This window comes from Carlito syrichta, unplaced genomic scaffold, assembly GCF_000164805.1.
Source record: "Carlito syrichta isolate Samal-C Ts95f unplaced genomic scaffold, Tarsius_syrichta-2.0.1 Scaffold303736, whole genome shotgun sequence".
NCBI classification, from domain to species: Eukaryota; Metazoa; Chordata; class Mammalia; order Primates; family Tarsiidae; genus Carlito; species Carlito syrichta.
The window spans coordinates 1,635,572-1,658,537 of record NW_007247832.1 but is presented as its reverse complement, the minus strand read 5'-3'; positions in this window follow the sequence as shown (position 1 = coordinate 1,658,537).

Genomic DNA, 22,966 nt, shown 5'->3' with positions numbered 1-22,966 from the left:
TGCCTGTAATTCCGGCTACTTGGAAGGCTGAGGTGGAAGGATCGCCGGGGCCCAGCAGGCGAGGGAGGCTGCGGTGGCCGGGAGCGGCCACTGCACTCCAGTCTGGGCGACAGAGTTGGCTTTGAATGTAGTCATTTTATCTGCCAACTTGAACATAGTTGTCATACTTCCCTGAAGTGACAGACTGAGTTTGTTGAGCAGGTTGAATATGTCACACAAGTAAGTTTTGTGACCCATTCTGTTTCACTGAAATGTGCTGCCAGTGGTGGCTTGTTTTCTAAAAGAAATCTCTGGAGTGGCTTTCGTAACTCAAAAACTCTGGCCAGTGATCTACCTTTAGAAAGCCATCTCGCTTCGGTGTGTTAGAGAAGACGTGTGTGTATGAGTCCCTCTCCTAACAGCTGCATGAGCAGACATGAGTTAAGGGCATGCACTTTAATGTGGTTGATATTTTAATCACATCTTGCCAAACATTGTTAAGTGATATTTTGTGGCTAGCCAGCATTTCTCTACGGATGACACAGTGCATAGACTCACATTCAGAAGTGGCCCCTTTGACCTGAGTAGTGAAACCAGAAAGCAATCCAGTCATGGTAGCTGCTCCATCCATGCATATCCCAATGCAAAATGACCAATTCCATTTTCCTAATAGATAATCTTTCAAAGACATGAATAGTTCTGCAGCTGTGGTATTAGTTGGCAACAAAAGTGCACACAACATATCCTCACGTGCATCCTCCTGAAAAATATATTGCACAAAAACAAGCAACGTTACCTTGTTGTCAACACTAGTAGACTTGTCAGTCTGCGTTGCATACCAAGACTCATTCAACCTCTCTAAACTGTGCCTCAATATTCTCTGCTACTTCATTAATTTGTCTAGATATGGTGCTAGCCGAAAGAGGAACACATGTCACCTTTTGAACTGCAGCCTCTCCTAAAAGTTCACAACAGATGTCCTGTAGCAGCAGGCAGGATCAACTCTTTGCCAGTAACAAAGGGCTTCTTAGCTTTAGCAATGCCATTAGCCACTAAGAGTGATGCTGTCAGTGCAGACACATTTGGTGAAGTGATGTTCTTCAATAATTACTTCTGTTCTTCATGTTCACTTTTTTTTCCTTTGAAAAACACCAAAGACTTGTCTTTCAATGCAGGGTTCTTGGTCTCCATGTGGCGAAGTAGTTTTGAAAGTTTCATGGTTTTCCTGGATAGCCTGTTGCCACATATTATATAAAGCAGGTTTGGAGAATATGAATTATCTATTGCAATGAATTGTAATTTAAGTTGAACTCATGGCATTTTCTTTTAAAGGCATCTTTCTTTTTGTTAACAGTCTTAGAGTCTTCTACTTTCTTATCAGTGGGTCTTTCCCCCTTTTCAAAGAAGCTCTCCAGTGATGTTTGTTTTTTTTACTCGTTCTGGCTAGGATTAGCTTGTGTGCTTCCCAAACTGTGACTGAGACAGTGTGAGAAAGAGACACAGATGGAAGTGGTAAATAAAATAATGCGTGGGCCACGCACAGACTAAAATAAGTACCAATGTCTGACTTAAAACCTGCCATCAGATGTAGCTGTACAATTGAAGTACATCAACTCACTTGTCACTCACTGAGAGGATTTTGAGATGAGTCTGCAAGCAAGTGATTTATCATGGTCTCTGGGTAGTCAAACTTCACTGCTAATGTTAACTTGTATTTGCAGCCACTCTCCAGTGCTAGCATCACTGTCTGAGCTCCACCTCAGATCATCAGGTATTCTCATAAGGAGTGCGCAACCTAGTTCCCTCATGTGTACAGTTCACGAAAAGGTTCACGCTCTTATGAGAATCTAATGCCGCCACTGATTTGACAGAGGGGGAGCTCAGGTGATAATGTCTGACACATCTAGGGTTGAACGATGGCTGTAAATACAGATGAAGCCTCCCTCACTCACTGGTCACTCACCTCCTGTTGTGTGGCCCAGTTCTTCATAGGTCATGGACCGGTAGTGGTCTGTGGCCTGGGGGTTGGGGACCCCTGGTATAGGGGACAGAGTCAATGAGGGTGGGAGGAAGAGATGCTTGGGATGCATTATTCTCCTTGGTGATGAGAGGACTCAACCGTTGCCCCCAAAGAACCAAGGGATCACAGTCAAATGGGACATCATGGCTGACAAGGGAAAGGGTCTCCTTGTGAGGTGAGGACTCAGCCAGATATCAGTCCAGGAGGAAGATGCACCATTGAGTATGTTACAATCTCCCATAGTCTCTCTTCTCCCAAGAAAATTTGCATTATTTCTTTGAAGCTGCCGTGTAATTCCCCTTGGATTGGCCCACACTGACCTAGTGAGTCACCAAGACAGTATCCTAAAGAGAGGCAAGACACATCCTAGCCCAGCTGCTACCCTCCCCCTGCTGGCCAGTGCCTTGAAATAGGAAGGAATCGTAGGGATTACTTTTAGATCCCCTGGGAGAACCCATCGTTCAGCCCTAGATGTATCAGACACTGAGTCCAGCATGTGCGAACACGTGTGGTCCAAGTTTATCAGGTGTTGAATTGTAGAAACAGCAAAAGAAGAGGATACAAGTTTTGAAAGGGACTCTAGGCCAGCATCTTCACATATCTCAAGTTTCTAAGGAAAGTGAGATTTTTTCTTCAAATAAGAAGATAGGGTCCACTCAGACAGACTGATCATGTTTGTTGGCAGGCCCAGTCTGACTTCAGAAGCTCTGGCAGAAGTTTTTGCAAGGTGAGGGAAAGGGGCCAGCTCTTTGGCAGAGGTTCCCAGATCTTGGTGGAAGCCACAAGGGATCAAAACACATGACTCTTTTCCAGAGATGCGAGGCCAGCTCCCACGGAGGAGGATTTCAGTGGTGGCTAAAACACACCTCTGAACCAGTGGTCATTGCAAAATCCCAAGTCAAACCAAACACTCCGACAAGGTATTTGGCAACATGAAGAGAAGCAGGGACATTGATGTTGTAGATCTAGAAATGCGTCCAAAGACTTTAGAAAAATACTGTGGCATGCATGCTGGGGTGAAGAAGCTGCTGAAGTCACTGGAGGAAGATGGATAAAGAAGTGAATGTCATCCAGGCATGATGCCTCATGCCTGTAATTCCAGGCATTTGGGAGGCTGAGACAGAAGGATCGCTCAAGGCCAGGAGTTCAAGACCAGCCTGGGCAACATAACAAGATACCATCTCTAAAAAAATTAAATAAGTGACCATGACAAAATAGACAGGGTATCTATAGGGTAAGGCTGATGGGTGCTCAAGCTGCCTGGAAGACCAGGGAGAACCCTTGAATTTTCGCTGTTAATAAAGTCAATTCTGGAGGAAGTGGAGGAGGAGAAAAAGGAGGAAACGTATTTCTATAAGTTTGCAGAAAAATGTAAGGCTGCTGAGTTAGCAACCAGATCTCTGGAGCCGGACTTCGTGGCAGAAGCTACCACATCGAGACAGCCCCTACCAGCCTTAAGTGGTTGACAGTCATCAAACCCCACCCCCCAAACTGTATGTTTCTCAGTCAGAGCTGCAGGGCCCAGAAGAGCATACTTGTGCAGTGTTTTACTCTCTTCCACGAGATGGGCCGGGTCTCCGAGATGGATCTAGCAGACCTCCTCTTACAGGGAGCAGAGTTGGTCAAAGCCCCAGGTGCCACACTGCCATTATCACTGTGTTTGGGTCCAGCCTGCATGTTCCACTTGTTGCATCAGCCAGTGACAGAGCTCAGCAGGGACACTAAGAGTCCTATTCCTGGGAGACCTGGCACTCCTCTGGTGGCAGACTTTGTTTCCTCTTAGCTTTCCCTTGTTTCCTACTTAAATCAACGTGACACTCACAAAACATAAAATTAATCGCTTTACAGTGAACAATTCAGCAATTGTACACCCATATTGATTTATTATGGTCTCTGTGCAGTCAAACCTCACTGCTCATGTTAATCTGTATTTACAACTGCTCCCCCAGAGCTAGCATCACCGCCTGAGCTCCACCTCAAATCATCAGGCATTAGATTCTCTTAAGGAGCACACAACCTAGATCCCTCAGGTGCACAGTTCACAATAGGGTTCCTGCTCCCATGAGAATCTAATGCTGCTGCTGATTTAACAGAAGGCAGAGCTCAGGAGGTAATACAGGCGATAGGGAGCAGCTGTAAATACAAATGAAGCTTCACTCACTCATGGGCTGCTCACCTCCTGCTGTGCAACCACCTCCTCTATTGAGTTCCAAAATGTTTTCGTTATCCCAAAAGGAAACCCTGTATCTATTCAGTAATAGCCTCCCATCAGCCCCTGCCAAACAACAATCTGCTGTCTCTATGGATTTATCTATCTGGATATTTCATAAAAATGGAATCATATAATATATAGACTTCAGAGTCTTCCTTCTTTCACTTAGCATGTTTTCAAGGTTTGTTCACATTGTAGCGTATATCAGAACTTCATTCATTTTTTGACTGAATAATAGTCCATTGTATGTATGAGGGGGATCCCCAAAACCCCAGAACTTATTTATAAAAAAAATAGTATATCACCAAAGCCATAAAAGTGATAATACTGACCACATTTGATCAAGGAGTTTGTGATTGCAAATGTCTAACAAGTCTCTTGCAGGAAAAACTCCTCCGGGTCCAAACCCCCGAGTTAACCTAATCAGCTCTTTGTGACCTACGTGACACAGACAGACCCCACCATGGCAGCAATCATGTGACTAACCCACCTGACAGGTGATGCCTGCTGTCCATCACCTGACATCAGTACCTGCGCTTGCCTGCCACTTTGTGATGACGTGAAGCAGACCACCACCCAATCACCTTAATGATCTTCCCCCATCAAGGGGAATGGTTAAAAGGACTCAACAACAAGCAGCCAGCGGCCATTGCCTTGCTAGACTCTGGTGTGGCCATGTGCTCTTTGAGCTATGGCTGTCGCCATGCTTCCTGGCTTTGGCCCCTCCCCCGCTTTGGGGAGGTGAATCTTCTCTCTCCCTTCTCTTTCTCTCTCTAATTTACTTTTAAATAAACTACATTTTTTAACCTAATTTTTAAAAATAGTGTATTTAACCTTACATGTTTAAACCTCAGTCACCTTCAAAGTACTCTCCATTTGAAGTAATACACCTGTTGAGACTTTTTTTCCACTGCTCAAAACAGCTTTTGAACTCATCAGTTTTGATGCCTTTTAGTGTTTCTGCCATTTTTTGTTTCACCTTTTCCACATTGGCAAAATGTCTCCCTTTGAGGACTTTTTTCATCTGGGGAAACAAACAAAAATCACTCTGGCGAGATTGGGTGAATAGGGAGGGTGGGTCCCATATGGGGTCATGCTATTTCTGGTCAAAAACTGCTGAACACTCAAAAACAGTGTGGGCAGGTGCCCTCATTAATCACTCACCATGAAATGGGAAAATGCCTTGAAAGAATCTCCAAAAAAATTCACTGAAGCCAAACGCAACCTCTCACAACAACACTAGCTTGTACACTGATGCTGATGTGTTCCTAGAGCACTTACCTTGCCGGGGAAGCTTGTACTACAAGGGTCCCACCCTCCAAAAAGTAATTCCACCTTTTTTGGGGTCCCCCATCGTATGTACCACATTTGCTTATTCATTATCTGTTGCCTGACATTTGGGTTGTTTCTCCCTTTTGACTATTGTGACTAGTGCTGCTGTGAATATGCATATGCAAATATTTGTTTGAGTTTCTAAGAGTGGAATTGCTGGGTCATATGGTAAATATATGCTAACCTTCTTGAGGAACCAACAGATGATTTTCTATAGCAGCTGAGCCGTTTTACATTCCCACCAGCAATGTACAAGAATTCCAATTTCTCTACACCCTCACCAACAGTCGCTATTTTCCATTGTTTTTGTTATTATTGTTACAATCATCCTGGTGGGTATACAGTGGTATCGTATTGTGGTGTTTTTTTGTTTGTTTGTTTGTTTTGTGTTGGAGTCTCACTCTGTCACCCAGACTGGAGTGCAGTGACTGCTCCCGGGCACTGCAGCCTCGACCCGCTGGGCTCCGGCGATCCTTCCGCCTCAGCCTTCCGAGTAGCCGGAATTACAGGCACGTGCTACCATGCCCGGCTGATTTTTTGATTTATGGTAGAGATGAGATCTCGCCAAGTTGCCCAGGTGGGTCTCGAACCTGCGGGCTCAGGCAATCCACTCACCTCAGCCTCCCAAAGCGTGGGATTACAGACTGAACCACCGAGTCCAGCTGTGGTTTTGATTTATACTTCCTTAGTGATGAATGACATTGAATATCTTTTCATGTGTTTCTCTTTTTATTTTTATTTATTTTTTCATGTAGTTTATCTTTTTAAAATAAATGTCTATTCAAATCACTTGCCCATATTTTCATTGGGTTATCTCTTCCTACACTTGTTTTGTTTTGTTTTGTTTTGTTTTTGAGTTGGAGTCTTACTCTGTTGCCCAGGCTGGAGTGCAGTGGCATGCTCACAGCCACTGCAGCCTCTAACTGCTGGGCTCAGGCAAGCCTTCCACCTCAGCCTTCCAAGTACCTGGAACCACAGGCGTGCAACACCACACCTGGTTAATTTTTTGATTTATTGTAGAGATGATGTCTTGCCATGTTGCCCAAGCTGGTCTCGAACCCCTGGGATCAGGTAATGCTTCCACCTCTGCCTCCCAAAGTGCTGGGATTATAGGCTTGAGTCACCACCCCTGGACCCCTTCACTGTTGAGCTGTAAGAGTTCTTTGTCTATTCTGGGGACAAGTCTCTCATCAGATATATGATGTGTAACCTCACTCTAGTGTAGGTTGCATTTCATTTTCTTGATAATGCCTTGGATGCACAAACGTTTTTAATTTGAGGAAGTCCAATTTATCTATTTTTTCTTTTGTTGCATGTGCTATGTCATTTTGTAAGGATCCATTGCCAAATCCAAGGTCATGAAGACGTATCTGTTTTCTTCTAAGAGTAATGACCAACTTTGACTCAAGGGCTCCATGACAGCTTTGCCAAACCTTCCTTAGACTCCACGGCCACCTAGGAGGAGCCTCTCTCCAACTTTTTTCTTCCCGTCTCCTACACTCAGGGTTAGATTTGCATCACTGAATGTCAGCCCTCATGACCTCCCTAGGCTAACTCTCAAGTTTCTCTCACCTCCCTTAATCATATTCTTGCACATTTTTTTTTAAAGAGAGAAAGAGACTGGACTCCAGTCTAGTGCAGAAGCCCTGCACATTTAATCTCATCTTGGTAACTGCTTTTCAGAGGACCCAAACGAAAACAAGATAATAAGATTTTTCCATCTTGGCTGGGCATGGTGGCTCCTGTCTGTCATCCCAGCACTTTGGGAGGCTAAGGTGGGAGGATCGCTTGAGCTCAGGAATTTGAGACCAGCCTGGGCAACATAGCAAGAGCTCTTCTTGACAAAAAAAATCAAAGTTAGCTAGGCATGGCCGTGCATACTTTTAGTCCTAGCTACTCTGGAGGCTGAAGTGGAGGATCACCTGAACCTAAGAGGTAGAGGCTACAGTGAGTTGTTATCATGCCACAGCACTCCAGGCTGGGTGATAGAGTAAGACTCTAACTCAAAAAAAAAAAAAAAAAGATTTCTCCATTTAAAATTTTAAAATTTCCCTACATCAAAAATAAAATGAAAGATAAACTGCAATATTGGAAAATATTTCAAATTTGTTAAAATGTACCAAGAGCATTATTAATTCCATTTCTTGGCATCTGTCTTCAGAAAAACAGGTAATAACAACAAAAAAAGAAGATTATGAAGGTTGTTTTAAATCACCCTGGATTGTGATTCAGAGTCTGGCTCTCTGCTGAGTGCATGGTCTGGCACGCTGGGCTTCCCCATGCATATTTTGCATAAGTTGGATGGGTTGTAACTCTCAGAGGTTTGGGTGCTCAGGTGTCTCCGCCAGAGGCTGATGGCAGGAGTGTGGAGGACAGGGGTGTGCCTCTTTTTCTGCACGTAGCGTATGGCCCTGGTGTTGCAGAGAGGGCTGGCGGGCACTGTGGTCACCTCCGGAGAAGGATGCACTAAAAGCACCAAGACCCAACACCAGCTTGTTTTAGGGGACACCGGCCACAATAGCCAGGCTGAAGACCCTCCTCTAAAGGGCTTGTGGGTAAACACACTTGTGAGTAAACACACTCCAAAGCTTCCATCAGGAACATGGAAAAGGAAAAAAGTGTGCAAACCTCCCCAAACACATGTGACTTCCCCGCTGGAGTCCCCCAGAGCAACTGGAGGTGACTTTGAAGAGGTTCAGAGTGAGGTCCAGCTGATGGGGGCTGTGGAGGCTCCAAAATGAGACTCCTCTATGAGGTACCTGGCAACTGGCAGCAGAGAGCCTCATCCCACCTGGCTCCACATTAGGACCTGTGTGATTTCACACGGAGAAGTCTGGAGCGGGGCAGCCCCGGCGGGGCACTTTAAGGCTTCAGCCTGGCTTCTCGATCATTCTTCTTACCCTGTCTTACTTCTCCGTGCCATCTTGTCTCCAGCCCGAGTCTGATCGTCTCTGGATGTTTTATGTCCTGGATTTAAAAGAGGAGACACTGTCTTCTAAGCGTCAGAAAAGTTCCCAGAAGCCCCAGAGGGTGTCCCCTCACATTTTCTTGACCAGAACTCTATCTTGAGGTACAGTCTTAAACTACTCATGGACAAATGTTTGGTTTGAGTAGGCTAATCAGGGTCTACTCTGAAGCTGATGGTGGGATTTACTTCCACTTAATCATGTAGGCAACGGGAGAATTATTGAATAAAAACAGATCTGTTAGGTAAAGGAAAAAATCGATTTGAGGCAGACCATCAACAGAGTTCATTAAATGTCTAATTTTATTTTATTTTGTTTTTGTAGAGACAAGAGTCTTGCTATGCTGCCCAAGCTGGTCTCAAATTCCTGGCCTCAAGCGATCCTTCCGCTTGGCTTCCCAAAGTGCTGGGATTATAAACATGAGCCATCATGCCCAGCTTAAATGATTAATTTTAATGTTAACTCACTCAGGGCTTGGAAATATGGGTTACATTCATAATAGCAATACATTAGAAAGAGCCTCGGTGTAAGCTAGGATGATGACAATGGCTTCCCCAAGTGTCTCCTTTCCACTTGGGACTCCCATCATCTATTCATCCTCCCCTATGTAACCAGAGTCATGCTTACAGAACACGAACCAAATCTCATCCCTCTACCACTCAAAACCTTCCAAAGGCTTTCACGCCCTGAGAATAATTACAATAATAAAAATGGTATGCATGGTAACAGCAAACATGCTTTGCCCACTGGGCCTCCAGCCTCCTCTCTGACCATCATGTTCCCAATCCCTCATTGGTCTTTTTGCTGTTGTCAAGTTCATTCCCATCTCAGGACATTTACACTTGTTCTCTCTGCCTGGATTCTTACCCACGTTATTCTGCATTGCTTGATCCTTCATTTCATCCTGGTCTCTGCTCAATCATCACTGCCTCAGAGAAGACTTCCTTGATCACCTTGTCTAAAACAGCCCTTTGTCCACTCTTCTAACCCCTAGCCCTACCTTATTTCTCTCTTTAAAATATTTTTAATTGAGAAATACATCCCATGCAGAAGAGTGTATAAATTTATATTTATAATTAAAGAAACAGTGTGAATATCCATGCACTCATCATCTAGATTAAGAAATATAAATCCGAGCCGGGCTCGGTGGCTCAGCCTGTAATCCTGCTCCTTTGGGAGGCTGAGGTGAGTGGATTGCCTGAGCCCGCGGGTTCGAGACCCACCCGGGCAGCGAGACCTCATCTCTACCATAAATCAAAAAATCAGCCGGGCATGGTAGCGCGTGCGTGTAATTCCGGCTACTAGGAAGGCTGAGGCGGAAGGATCGCCGGAGCCCAGCAGGTCGAGGCTGCGGTGGCCGGGAGCGGCCATTGCACTCCAGTCTGGGCGAAAGAGTGAGACTCCAACTCAAATAAACAAAACAAACAAACAAAAAAGAAGTATAAATCCTTTAGTACCTTGTGCATGCTTCTTTCTCCCTTCTAGAGTTATCCAAATCCTGAAGTTTAGGTGAATCATTTCCTTATGTTTTAACACCTGTGTGTGCGTCCCCACCTGCATATCGGTTTAGTTTTGAAAAACTGGGTAGCAAACTAGCTGTAGAAGGAAATGGCAATATCATCACTGTTAGATGAAAACTCCAAGGAGAAGACGGTGGTGTCATCCTCTCTGTGAGTTGACAAGAGCCTAGGGCTTCCTGGCAGGGGTGTAGTATAAACCAGATACCAGCGGGAAAATGGTCATAGGGTTTGGGCTGCTCTGTATTTTCTGCTTGTAGGTTCACAGTGACCTACTCCATCTCACAAGGGCAGATCCCATCAGAAGGCTTCCATTCCCTGGAATGAATGTGGCTAATTCCGGCAGCAGCAGGGCATGGAAAGGCATAGAAGAAAGGATGTGATTCTTACATTTTAATTTCTAGCCTAGAATTCTCCCTTGTACTCCAGACTCACACATCCACTGCCTAATGATATTTCTACCTGGGTGCATAATAGGCATCTGAAGTTTGATAAGTTCCAAGCCAATTCCAAATCCCTCCCACCAGCTGGGCTCGGTGGCTCAGCCTGTAATCCCAAGCTTTGGGAGGCTGAGGTGAGTGGATTGCCTGAGCCCGCGGGTTCGAGACCTACCTGGACAACTTGGCGAGACCTCGTCTCTACGATAAATCAAAAAAATTAGCCGGGTTTGGTAGGGCACGCCTGTAGTTCCAGCTACTTGGAAGGCTGAGGCAGAAGGATCGCTGGAGTCCAGCAGGTTGAGGCTGCAGTGATCCGGAGCGGCCACTGCACTCCAGTCTGGGTGACAGAGTGAGACTCCAACGCCCCAAAAAACCCCCCAAAACAAACAAATCCCTCCCACCATTACCAAAACACGTGCGTCTCTCTGAGTATACTCTGTCTCTGAAATGACGACTCCTTCCAGTTTCTCTTGGAGTCATCCATAAACTTATCATTAACCCCTCTCTTTCACGCTCTGTAGCTAATGGATAAATTAGATAAAAATCCTATTGGCCCTATCCTCAAATGATAACCAGAATCTGAGTTCCTTTCACCATATTCCCTGACTCTACCCTGCTCTGTCAGTGAAACCCTCCAGGATTATTTCAATAGCCTTTTGACAAGTAGGAGTCCACAAGGGCAAGGTCTTTGTCAGTTTTGTTTACTGTTTTATCCTCAGAGCCTACAATATTGCCTGGCGCTTGCTATATATTGACTGAATAAATGAATCTATTGCAGTAGACACTTTGTGAGCCTTTTCATTCTGTAAACTTGTGTCCATCAATTCCAGGAAATTTTCTTAAACTATTTCTTTGATACTTCCTCCTCTCTTTTATCTCTGTTCTTTTTTTCTGGAACTTCTGTTATTCACGAGTTAAACAATCTTGAATTGTACTCTAATTCTATTTTCTATATCTTTATCTTTTTGGAGGATTTCTTTAACTCAACATTCTGCTATTGTGTTTTTGATTTCCAGAAGCTCTTTTTTGTTTCCTTAATTATTTTTTTCCTTAATATCTGTGCTGGTTTTATGGATATAAGGTCTTGGTTCATCTTTCTGAGAATTTTTTTTTTTTGAGTTGTAGTCTCTGTTGCCCAGCATGGAGTGCAGTGGCACGCTCCCAGCCATTGCAGCCTCAACCTGCTGGGTTCCGGTGATCCTTCCGTCTCAGCTTTCTAAGTAGCCGGAACTACAAGGTGCATGCTACCACGCCCGGCTAATGTTTATTTTATTGTCGAGACGAGGTCTCGCCAAGTTGCCCGGGTGGGTCTCGAACCCACAGGCTCAGGCAATCCACTTGCCTCGGCCTCCCAAAGTGCTGGGATTACAGGATGAGCTACCGAGCCTGGCCTCTGAGAAGGTTAATGTTAATTATTGATTTGGTTTGTTTTGAAAGATTCTTCTCGTTTCTCAACCTCTGCTTTATCCCAGATGACTCTCCTATTTGTTTGGGTCCTCAGCAGACCGTTAATCCTTGATGTCTGCTATTAATTTACAGCTGGTTTGACAGCTCTTTGGAAGCGTATTACTGAACTAGTTGACTTTGCGTTTTGATGGGTCTGTTGTTGAGGAACATTCAATGTCAGTATCTTGTTCTATCCTCTTGTGCTTTAAGATTTCCCAACATATTGCCTGTTGGGTAAAGATCTGGCTGCTGGTGTTCTAGGAGTCAGATGGGTGAATGTAACTGGTGAGGGTGTAGTGGACAGGGGAGCAGGGGCAGTTTCAGCATGCAACACACAATCGTCTAATCTTCCTGTTTTCAGAATGGCACTGTCTCATGTCCCCTTGTCCAGAGGTCCTCTGCAGAGAACAAATTACTAGTCTTCTTTCATGATGGGGGTGAGCAGATGCCCAGTGGAGGAGAATCAGTGTAGGGGTCTTGAGACAGAACTGTTTCTCCATGGTTTAACCTGCCCTTTTTTTAGTTTCTCTCCTCATCCCTGGTTTCAGAGATACCAGGTGCTTCCAGTCCTTGTGACTTTTGAGGGTTCTGGAACATAAATCGAGCTGGTTTTGGAGATTCACCTTGCTTAGTTTTGCAACATTTGTTACCATTTGTCTATCTGATTTACACCTTCTAAATTTTGCTTTTGTTCCTCTCCTGTTTTCCTGGATCCTACAGTAGGACCGTGTCTAGAGAAAATAAAAAATCTCTTTACTTTGGTTTTAATGGTGTTTCCAGAGGGATTGAATTGGATGCATCTATTTAATTTATCATATTAATCTAGAGCTCCCTGCTTTATATTTTTCCATGCAACGATCATAATTTGAAACCATAGTATATATTTAATAGCTTATTTATAAATCTTCCCCACTGGAACAGTGACTCATTGAAGACAAAGACTTGCTCTGTCATGTTTATTACTATATTGCTAATACCTAGTATATAGTAGAAGAGGCTCAACAATACATTGAATAATGAACATCCAAAGGGGAATCATTATATCTATAAAATGGTACATAAACGGTATGAAAAATTACAGAATTATTAAAGAGGTTTCTGGTGAATTTTTAACAATGTGGGAAAACATGATATTGTGTTAAGTGAAAAAAAATCACACTTTACAAATCCAAGATGTAGTGTGATTCCAGTTTTGTTAGATCCATGGATTGTTAAAAGGATGATAGGGTTCAAATACAGTGAATTTTAATAAGGGTTCTCTCAGCCTGTAGGGTTAGAGCTATTTTTAATTTTCTCTGAAATATTTTAAAACACTTTTTACAAAAGATATGTATACCTTTACAACCAGAATAAAATAAGTCAAGAATATTTTTAAAATATTACCTGCATCGGTATGAATTTGGGACTCTCCTGACTTGCAAGCTGCAATAATGCAATGCACTTCTGGTGGTAACACCCCAAATTAGCGCAGACTCTAAAGATAAGGACACAGACTCCAACTAGACTGTTCTCACTTCAGACACCAGCTGCAAGTTTGGGCATCTCCAAGCCACCCACACTCTGACCAACTGACTCAAACTCAGGACTTCCCTGAGGTATGACAGCTCACTAGAATGACTCATAGAACTCAGGAAAGTACTATGCTTACAAAGACTAAACTCTGAATTTTTTCTCTTGTCCAAATTCCTGATTAAGAGGTTTGGGGAATCATGCCCAATAAAGACTCATTAGATGGGTTTTGATTAACACTATATAAGGGAAGATCACCCCCCCAAAAAAAAACACAATTATTTTTTGGAGGGCTGGCCCCCTTGTAGTACAAGCTTTCTCCACTAGTAAGTGTTCTAGGAACGTACTGGTGTCAGTACCCAGCTAGTGTTGTGAGAGGCTGTGTTCAGCTTCAGTGAAATTTTTTGGAAATTCTTTCAGCATGTTCCCCCATTCATGACAGGTAATTTACACCACACTGAGTGTTCAGCAGTTTTGACCCCAAACTATATGACCTCTGTGTCCCACCCTCCCTATGCACTAGATTTCGCTCTGAGCAACTTTTTGTGTTTCCCCAGATGAAAGAAAGTTCTCAAAGGGAAATGTTTTGCCAATGTGGAAGAGGCGAAACAAAAAATGGCAGAAGCACTAAAAGGCATCCAAATTGATGGGTTCAAAAACTGTTTTTGAGCAGTGAGAAAAGCATCTTGATGATGTATTGCATCAAATGGAGAGTACTTTGAAGGTGACCAAAGTTTAAACGTGTAAGAGTAAACACACGAGTTTTTAGAAATGAATTCCAGGTTTTTGTGGGTCCTCCCTTGAAAAGACATAACATGAATTTAATATACCCAATGAGCAGTCATTTTAACATTGCCTAAATCTCATGTTTTTCTAACAGTTCACTTAACTTACCCTCTAAACACTAGCCAAGACAGAACCAGTTTCTCAGAGGTAGCTATTGATGGTTGTTTTACAATCTTCCTCCCCAGTTTTTGTACTAATTAGCTTTTCTACTTCAAGTATTTGCCTCCACGCATAAGATCCAGGTTAACCTAATCAGTACTTCGTGACCTTCCTGACACAGATAGACTCCATCACCATGGCAGCAGTCATGTGACTAACCCACCCATCTGCCTGCTGTCCATCACCTGACATCAGTACCTGTGCGTGCCTGCCCTCCATGATGACGCGGAGCAGGCCACCACCTAACCACCTTAATGACCAGCACCATCAAAGGGAATATTTAAAAGCAGTCAACCTCACCAGACAGGGTCGCTCACGCCTGTAATCCCAGCTCTTTGGGAGGTGGAGGTGAGAGGATTGCCTGAGCTCAGGGGTTTGAGACTAGCCTGGGAAACTTGGCAAGACCTTGTCTTTCCAACAAATAAAAAAATTAGCTGGGCATGGTGGTGCATGCCTTTAGTTCCAGCAACTTGGAAGACTGAGGCGGAAGGATTGCCTGAGCCCAGCAGGTTGAGGCTGTAGTGACTGTGAGTAAGTATGCTACTGCCCTCCAGCCTGAGCGACAGAGTGAGACTCTGACTCAAAAAAAAGCATTTGACCTCAAGTAGCCTGTCACCATTGCCTTACTGGACTCTGGTATGACCGTGTGCTCTTTGAGTTATGGCCGTCACCATGTTTCCTGGCTTTGACCTCCTCCCCTACCTTGGAGAGGTGAATCTCCTCTCTCATTTACTTTCTAAATAAACTATATTTTCCAATCTAACTTCTGTGCAATTTTTTGCGCCTTTCACTTGGCACCAGATTGCACCTATACCCCCAGAGGGCCTGACCTAACATTCTGAAGGCCCCGCTGGAATTGTGACCTAAAACCCTTCCTATACTGAAGTTTATTTTCCAACCTGATTCTGACATATCACACACTAGATAAAGAAGGAAATTAAAGTATATTATGACTCTGCAGAGTCCTCTCTTGGGAACTCCTAGACTCTGGGCAACTTTAAGACACTTACTCTGAAGTCTATGATACTTCATTTAAATATAAAAACTCTTGGAGTTTTTTCTAACCCCTTATCTCCACAAGACATCTCCTCTACTGATTTCCAAATTCCTTAGATAGGAACCTAACTCTTGCTACAAATTACCATTTGATTGTAATGTTTGGCTCTGCGTTCTGTCCTCTAGACAAGCCAGAGTGGCCCTGCCTCAGGGGTCCACCAACATAGTGGTCTCAACCCCTCTGGAACTGAGGAAGAGAAAGCCTTGTCCCTAGTTTTCTTGAATTAATAATTTATACTTCATGAATGAATATTTTGTTTCAAGGATAACAAATCTAAAGATTCCCTCTGCATTTTAGGTCACCTCAGGAAGCAAAGAAATTGCCTTTTTAACACAAGGTCATATGTCTACTACAAGAGCAACAAACTAAGACCCAAAATCTCTAAGCTCCAGTTTTTTCATCTAGATTTTGAACATGTTAAATTAAGTGTAGTTTAAAACTGTTCCCTTGCACATTTGGCGTAAAGATTTCTTTGTAAAGAAACCTTTTTACTTTCACCTAGTCAACTGCAACCTAACTGGATATGTAGACAGATTAATCTACTCTTGTGCCAATCACTGAGGCATGGCCAATCAAGTGTGGGCCAGCTATTCAAGCTGGGTTTAAACAAGGCAAGCACTGAACTGTTACCAACTTGGCTGTTTCTGTCCCTCCCAACCATTTTCTGTAGGCCATTTTCCTTTCTCTGTCCATAAAACTTCTTCCACCGTGGGGCTGCGATGGAGTCTCCCTGAGCCTCCTCTGTCTCAGGAGGCTGCCCAATTCATGAATCGTTCTTTGCTCAGTTTAACTCTGTTACATTGAATTTATCTTAAGTTCTCTTTCTTTTCTTTTCTTTTTGATTCAAGGTCTTACTCTGTTGCCAAGGCTAAAGTGCAGTGGTGTGATCATGGCTCATTGTAGCCTCAACCTCCTGGGCTCAATAATCCTCCCAACCTCAGCCTCCCTAGCAGCTGGAACAACAGACATGCACCAGCACACCCTGCTAATTTTTTTTATTTTGTGTAGAGATGAGGTCTTGCTGTGTTGCCCAGGCTGGTCTTGAGCTCCTGGGCTCAAGTGACCCTCCTGGGCCTCCCAAAGTGCTGAAATTATAGGCACGGGTGACTGCGTCCAGTCAAGTTTCTTTCTCTTAACAAACTCAGCTCTATTTCATAAAAAACAGTGGTTTGTGGGAAAAAAATATTTAAAAGGCAGTCACTACGCTGAGATGTTAACTATCAAAGAGTCTTGGTCATGTAGTTTTTGTCCTAGGTGTTAAAGAGACTATAACCTCCAAGTCAGCTGAGAAGGGACATAGACAGAATGGGGGACATGAAATGGTGGCTGCAATGCCCCTGCTAGTTCACCTTGTCACTCTGCCTCCCAGGGAACACACCCTGGAAACAACCTCAAGGAAGGATGTATCCATGGGTATGGTTTCTGTGAGGGTGAGGATGGAGTTGACACTTCACTTTCTTGAACCACCTTCTTGAACTTGGCCTTTTAAAATCCGTCCCAAGACATGTATTTTTGTTCTATCTCAAAAAAAAAAAAAAAAGCCTCAGGACAATATCTTGTATCATACAGCAATAGCCCTCAACATGGACCTGTCAATACATGTCAATATTTTAACATGTTCTTTCATGCCTCTCATGATCTGGAAAGTGGAAGAAATTTACAAATGTTTCCCTCAAAGTATGGACTCTGTGGTCACACAGATCTGGGTTTTAATTTCTCTTTCTATTTGCTGTGTGACCTTGCGAGTTTCTTTGAATCTCAATTTCCCCTTTGTAAAGTGAGAATAATATCATCCTCAATGATCATGCTGTATTATTTATCCTGCAATAGTAGCTAGTGGCGATTAGAAATGAGTTTTCTTGGCAAAGAGATTGCTTCATGACTTTAGCGAACTCTGTCCCTGGTAGTTTGAGATTTCTACACATATGTTCACCCACTGGGCTTTCTGCATCTTCCACAGTTTGACATTCAGCCTCAACTCTGCCCTTTTTGGGTGCCATGTTTCCTCTGTGTTCAGACCCCTGAACTGCATCTTGGTGGCATGTCTGGTGTCTTCTCCCCAGTTTTGCTGATGGAATTATCATTTTTTAAAAATCTGCAGAATTGTGATAACTAGTAAGTGGTAAGTGGTATTAACAGTCTGAGTTATGCTCCTTCGACAATGACAAGATGGATGATTTTTTTCTTTTTTTTTTTGAGTTGGAGTCTCACTCTGCCGCCCAGACTGGAGTGCAGTGGCCGCTTCCGGCCACCGCAGCCTCGACCTGCTGGGCTGCAGCAATCCTTCCGCCTCAGCCTTCTGAGTAGCTGGAATTACAGGCATGCGCTACCATGCCCGGCTCATTTTTTGATTTTTATTGTAGAGATGAAGTCTCGCTGCCCAGGTGGGTCTCGAATTCTCTGTTTTTTAATTAGACTAAATGGGAATAGATGATGCTTAAGGCTGAGAGTGAGGGGGGAAACAGCAGACTGAGGTTGTCTTGGAACTGTGGGCACTTTTCTAGCTTTTTGTTGACAATTCCTCCTCTTCCTTTGTTCCTTCCCACTCACACATGCTAAGTGAGCACTGTGTGTGACCACTTTGGCCATAAAAGCACTCGTGAGCAAAAGACAGGGTTTTAAAATATGGCCATTCCTCAATACATCCAAAAGAAAACTTAAGCTTGAGGCTGGGCGTGGCGGCTCATGGTTGGAATTCAGCACTTTGGGAGACTGGGTGAGGAGGATCCCTTGAGCCCAGGAGTTCGAGACTAACCTAGGCAACATAGTGAGTTCTCATCTCAAAAAACAATTTAAAAATTAGCTAGGTATGGTGGCTCGTGCCTGTAGTCCCAGCTACTCGGAAGGCTGAGGCAAGAGGATTGTTTGAACCCGGGAGGTTAAGGCTGTGGTGAGCCATGACTGTGCCACTGCCCTCCAGCCTGGGTGACAGAGTAAGACCCTGATTCAAAAACAAAGCAAAAAAAAAAAAAAGAAAGAAAGAAAACTTAAGCTCACTTCAAGCTCAAAGGTGCATACTGATTGAAAAATGACAATGCACTATTGGGGAATTTTGAGCAGGAACCGATAGCCCCACGTGGACCGATAGGACCAGCCTCGGTAGAAGCTTCACAAGGCAGCTGTGTAAGGTGGACAAAGCAACCCCCTTGGGAAGAAATTCAAATTCAAGGCAATAGACTTTCCTTCATCCTTAGAAATTTTTTCACCCCTGCATAAAATGTAAGACATACTCAAACTTTTCTCCAAGAAGACACGTCAGCAAAAGTGCTTGTCTAGCCACAAGCCACACTTCAAACAGTTCTAAAGTGTCCCTTTGCCTGCACACCAGAGAGTTCAAGGAAGCCGAAAAGGGCCCAAGGGAAGATTTTGTATGGGAACTTTTAACTTCCCATTCCGTTTGACTTTTGGTCTTTAAAATACAGGTCAAATCAATGAATTTAATGAAGGCCGGTGAACACAATGGCCTTGCCTTGCATTTTGACCCACATAAAGGGAGGCAGTCCGGGGCACAAAGCTTCAGCAGAACTTTAAGTGGTTAGTACACAAACGCGACAGGACGTTTAGAATCTCAGAGCCTTGCAAGACCTATTGACAAGCAGTTAAAAGTATTCGAAATAACTGCATGAATGAACTTTGATAAGGTAGCACAATTGTCTTCCATTGTCTCTCTCGCTTCATACGAAAACTCCCCCAAAAGAACAAGGATCAATGAATGTGAAATGCAGTGTCAGTTTTACTGGACTCTGGGCGCCTTTCAGCACTGCGACTTTTTGTGGCGAGTTCATGCTATTTAAAAGTATTCTTCCCTTCCAGTTTCAATTCTTGCAAAGGGTGACTTCTCAGCTCACTACCCACCCAAGTCTTTTCCAACTGCCTTCGCGCCATGAATAGCTCTTTAAGTTAAAAGCACTGAAGATTAATTTCAGTATTTTTGCTTCTTCTTGGCTCTTGGATTTTTCAAGAGGGATCCCTGAGGGCTCAGCCCTTGGCTCAGTGGAGGGGGCGTGGGGTGGGGCAAGGGGCCTTGCCTTCCTGCATCCTGAAGACAGTTCCCTTCCTCCCGTCTCCCCCCGTCCCCCCGCCTGGCGAAGTAGGCAACTCCATTCCAGAAAACCGCCGAATCACCCCGAGACCTAGGCAAGTTGAGAAGACTCGGATAAAACCTGGTTAAGTGCCACATTTTAAAGAAACGTGTAGGCAAGAGAATGGGGGTGGGGGAGAGGGAGTCTTTTCAACCCAGAACGACTCCCTGTGCGTTCGCATGAGCCTGTCTCTCTGTTCCCGGAAAGGCCTGTCCCCGAGGATCATCCCTACCTGTCCTTAGATATTTTTTCATCAGCAAACATCCGTTTTTCCAAGCTGCGTCTAAAACATCAGCGCCCCGGGGCGGGGGCTCCACCATTGTTTCAAAACATCCTCTCCAACCCTAAGTTGCGTGGAGACGGTGGTGGGACGCGGAGAAGTCCACAAAAGCCCGTCTAAAGAGCCATGTGTTGGTTTCACAGGGCTTCATAGTTCTAAGATTTGCTAAATATGCTTTGGGGGGTTTTCTCAGTAAATCTCTATAGATAGATTTTATTGTATTTTCCCCTTTTGTCTGTTTTTTGTGTGTGTGTCTGAAATTTCTCCCTTATTCATTGAGCAGTAACTTTCTGTCACCCATCTTTGACTTTTCTCCTTACATCTGCATTTAAGCTGTCATTTACTTCTGCTGCCCCTCCTCTCAATATCTGACAGCCAAAGCCTCCCTACGCTTTTATCCCTTTGTGTTTGCATTATGACATAACCTGTGCAAAGTGGCCCAGCTCCCCAATTCTTGTATGTAAAATTTGCAACATTTTTTGAGACGGGTCAGTGCCCATTTGGGGGACCCTTTTCTTTATCTGAGTACCGTGTTAAAACTTTTTGCAGATGTGGCCTATTCAGGAGCAGGCTGCGGCTGCATGCAGAGATGAGGGAAAAGAAGAAAGGGCCTTCCTATTTTGCGATTGCCATAGTAACTCAAACATTGCCAGTGTGTTTGCTGGGTCCGGTCAGCCGCAGCCTGGGAGTTCGATTTCCTGTGCAATCAAGCCCTCTACTGGAGATCACGGCTTGTGTGACACGGGCTACACAGAGGACAGTGTGCTTGTTAGGCCTGAAATTAAGCATTTCACTTTAAAATAATGCCCATTTGTATCCATTTTGTTCAACATAACAACAGCTGCTGTCCTTGGAATGACAGTCTTGCCTTTTTAACCAAAGCTTCATATGACATTTATGAATGAGGCTGGCTCCATTCATTTGTGGTTTGAATTCACAGTAGTTATTTTTGCCATTTTTTTCACCTTCCCCAGCATATGGGTGAAATTCAACATTATTCAAGTAATTATATACACAGTTCACGAGAAGGAAAAAGCCTGCTTTGTTAGTGTCGTCTCTTTTTTTAAACTAGTTAGTGGGCTTTCGTTCTTCTACTTCTTTTTTAAAGAAGGCAAAATATAGAAGATGAATTGGTGGTAACTTTAAAAATGCGGATTGCCTGGAAATAGTGAGAGAGTACGAAAGGAGAGACGATCTTGCCACCGGGTTTTGTTTATTCATTTTTTGGATAAACAACTAAAAACATCAATCCAAACTGCTCAATGGGGAAAGGGGTTGCCAAGAAACCCGGGACAGAACCCTCCTGCTAAAGTCATTAAAAAGCAACAGCTCCATGTTCTTACTGTGACTGCCAAGGGTTCACGACCCAGAAAAATGAACGGAACTGCAGGGACTACTCAGGTGAATGGTCGATTCGGGACCAAAGACCAAACGGCACTCCTTTCAGGATACTCTGCAGTTTCACAGTATTGCTAGTCTTATGAAAAATAATCAACATTTTGTCACAGCATTAACCAACTGATGCATTGAAATGGTGATTCTTGAATAACAGCACCATTGTGCTGCTGCTGCTGCTTCTTCTTCTTCTTCTTCTTCTCCTCCTCCTCCTCCTCTTCCTCCTCCTCCTCCTTCTCCTCCTTTTCCTCCTCCTCCTTCCTCTTCACCTTATCCACTATACTCTGGCAGAAGAGATCACCTCCACACTCTACTCATATCCTATCACCAAAAGCCTTCTATCCCAGCTTGAGAATTGGAGAAGTACTAAGAAATCCACCTATTTGCACCTGATTCTCAATTTGTAAATTTACTTCGGCCAACAAGAACTTGATCAGATGAATTCAGTGTCACTGAAACATGCTCCGTTCATCTGAAAATCAAAAGGACCTGGAAGGATGATTTTCACAATTTGGAAAATTTCATTTCTCTCAATGTGTAAAAACATATTTAGAAAACAAAAGCATTAGTCTTGAGGGGCAAAGTTTGGATGAGTTATTTTATGTTCCCTCCCAAGCCCCAATTTGTAGAAAATAAGATTGAAAAAGAACATTAGGGAGACCCATTTCTATGGAAACTGTCTGCCCTTGGGATCCATGGCATTTGTTTTGTAACTCTTTTGAAGTTGCCTGTTTTATAGAAAATCATTGTATCAGCTCAAGCTATCTATTTAGGAAGGAAAATGTCTGTCCTTAAATTCACATACTGGTTTTGATTTGTGTCACATAGTTAAGCCACAAAAAATAATTAAGCTTAGGAAGGAGTGGAAGAGAGGGGACACACACACAATGTATCTAAATGATAGTAAGTCAGAGATAGTCTGCAGTAGAAACTATTCTGTATCTAAAGTACTTGAAGATGAGTTAAGCACAAGGTCAGCACCATAAAGTATGAGTTGTTTTTTATTATTCTAGTAATGTATTCCTCTATTTAAAATCCACATGAAATCAAAATGGCATGGGTAATATTTGTAAAAAAGTAAACGCTCCAATAACCAATGCACTTAAGAACCAGTAGGATTCTTAAAATAATTTTGAACTATGCACACATTGACGGTTATTCACTCTTCATTCACTTCTTCATTTGTTCACTTGTCCTGAAAATTTAGACTACGAAAGTGTAGCATTGTGCTAGGCCCAGAGACTGAAAGCTAAGAAACAGTCTGGAGAACCCCCTGAGCATGCCCTGTGGTGGACAGACAGCAAAACACAGGGACCTGCCACCAGCGACGGGACCTGCAGGGCTGGAGTGTGCTCTGAGGACAGGAAGAACTTCATTCAGCTAAAACCAGAGGAGAATGCAGTTTGGAATCTGGATCACTGGAGAAGCAGGGAGGACAGGAATGAGAGGAAGAAGTACTCTAGGTAGATGGAAGCAATTGTGCAAAATCTGAAGGCATGGGAGAGCCCTTTATGGAAATAAGAGCCCTTTATGGGAATAGGTGGAGTATTTGGTAGTTTTTCCCAAAATTTTTCTGTGTAAGTAAATCACATTTATTGAAATTATGCAGCAAAGATGAATATGTTTCTATTGTAAACAAGTTACTATGTTACTAGAATAAAAAGCCAGGTGAGGTGGCTCATGCCTGTAATCCCAGCACTTCAGGATGTCGAGACAGAAGGAGTGCTTGAACCCAGGAGTTCGAGACCAGCCTGGACAACACAGCGAGATCTTGTCTCTGCAAAAA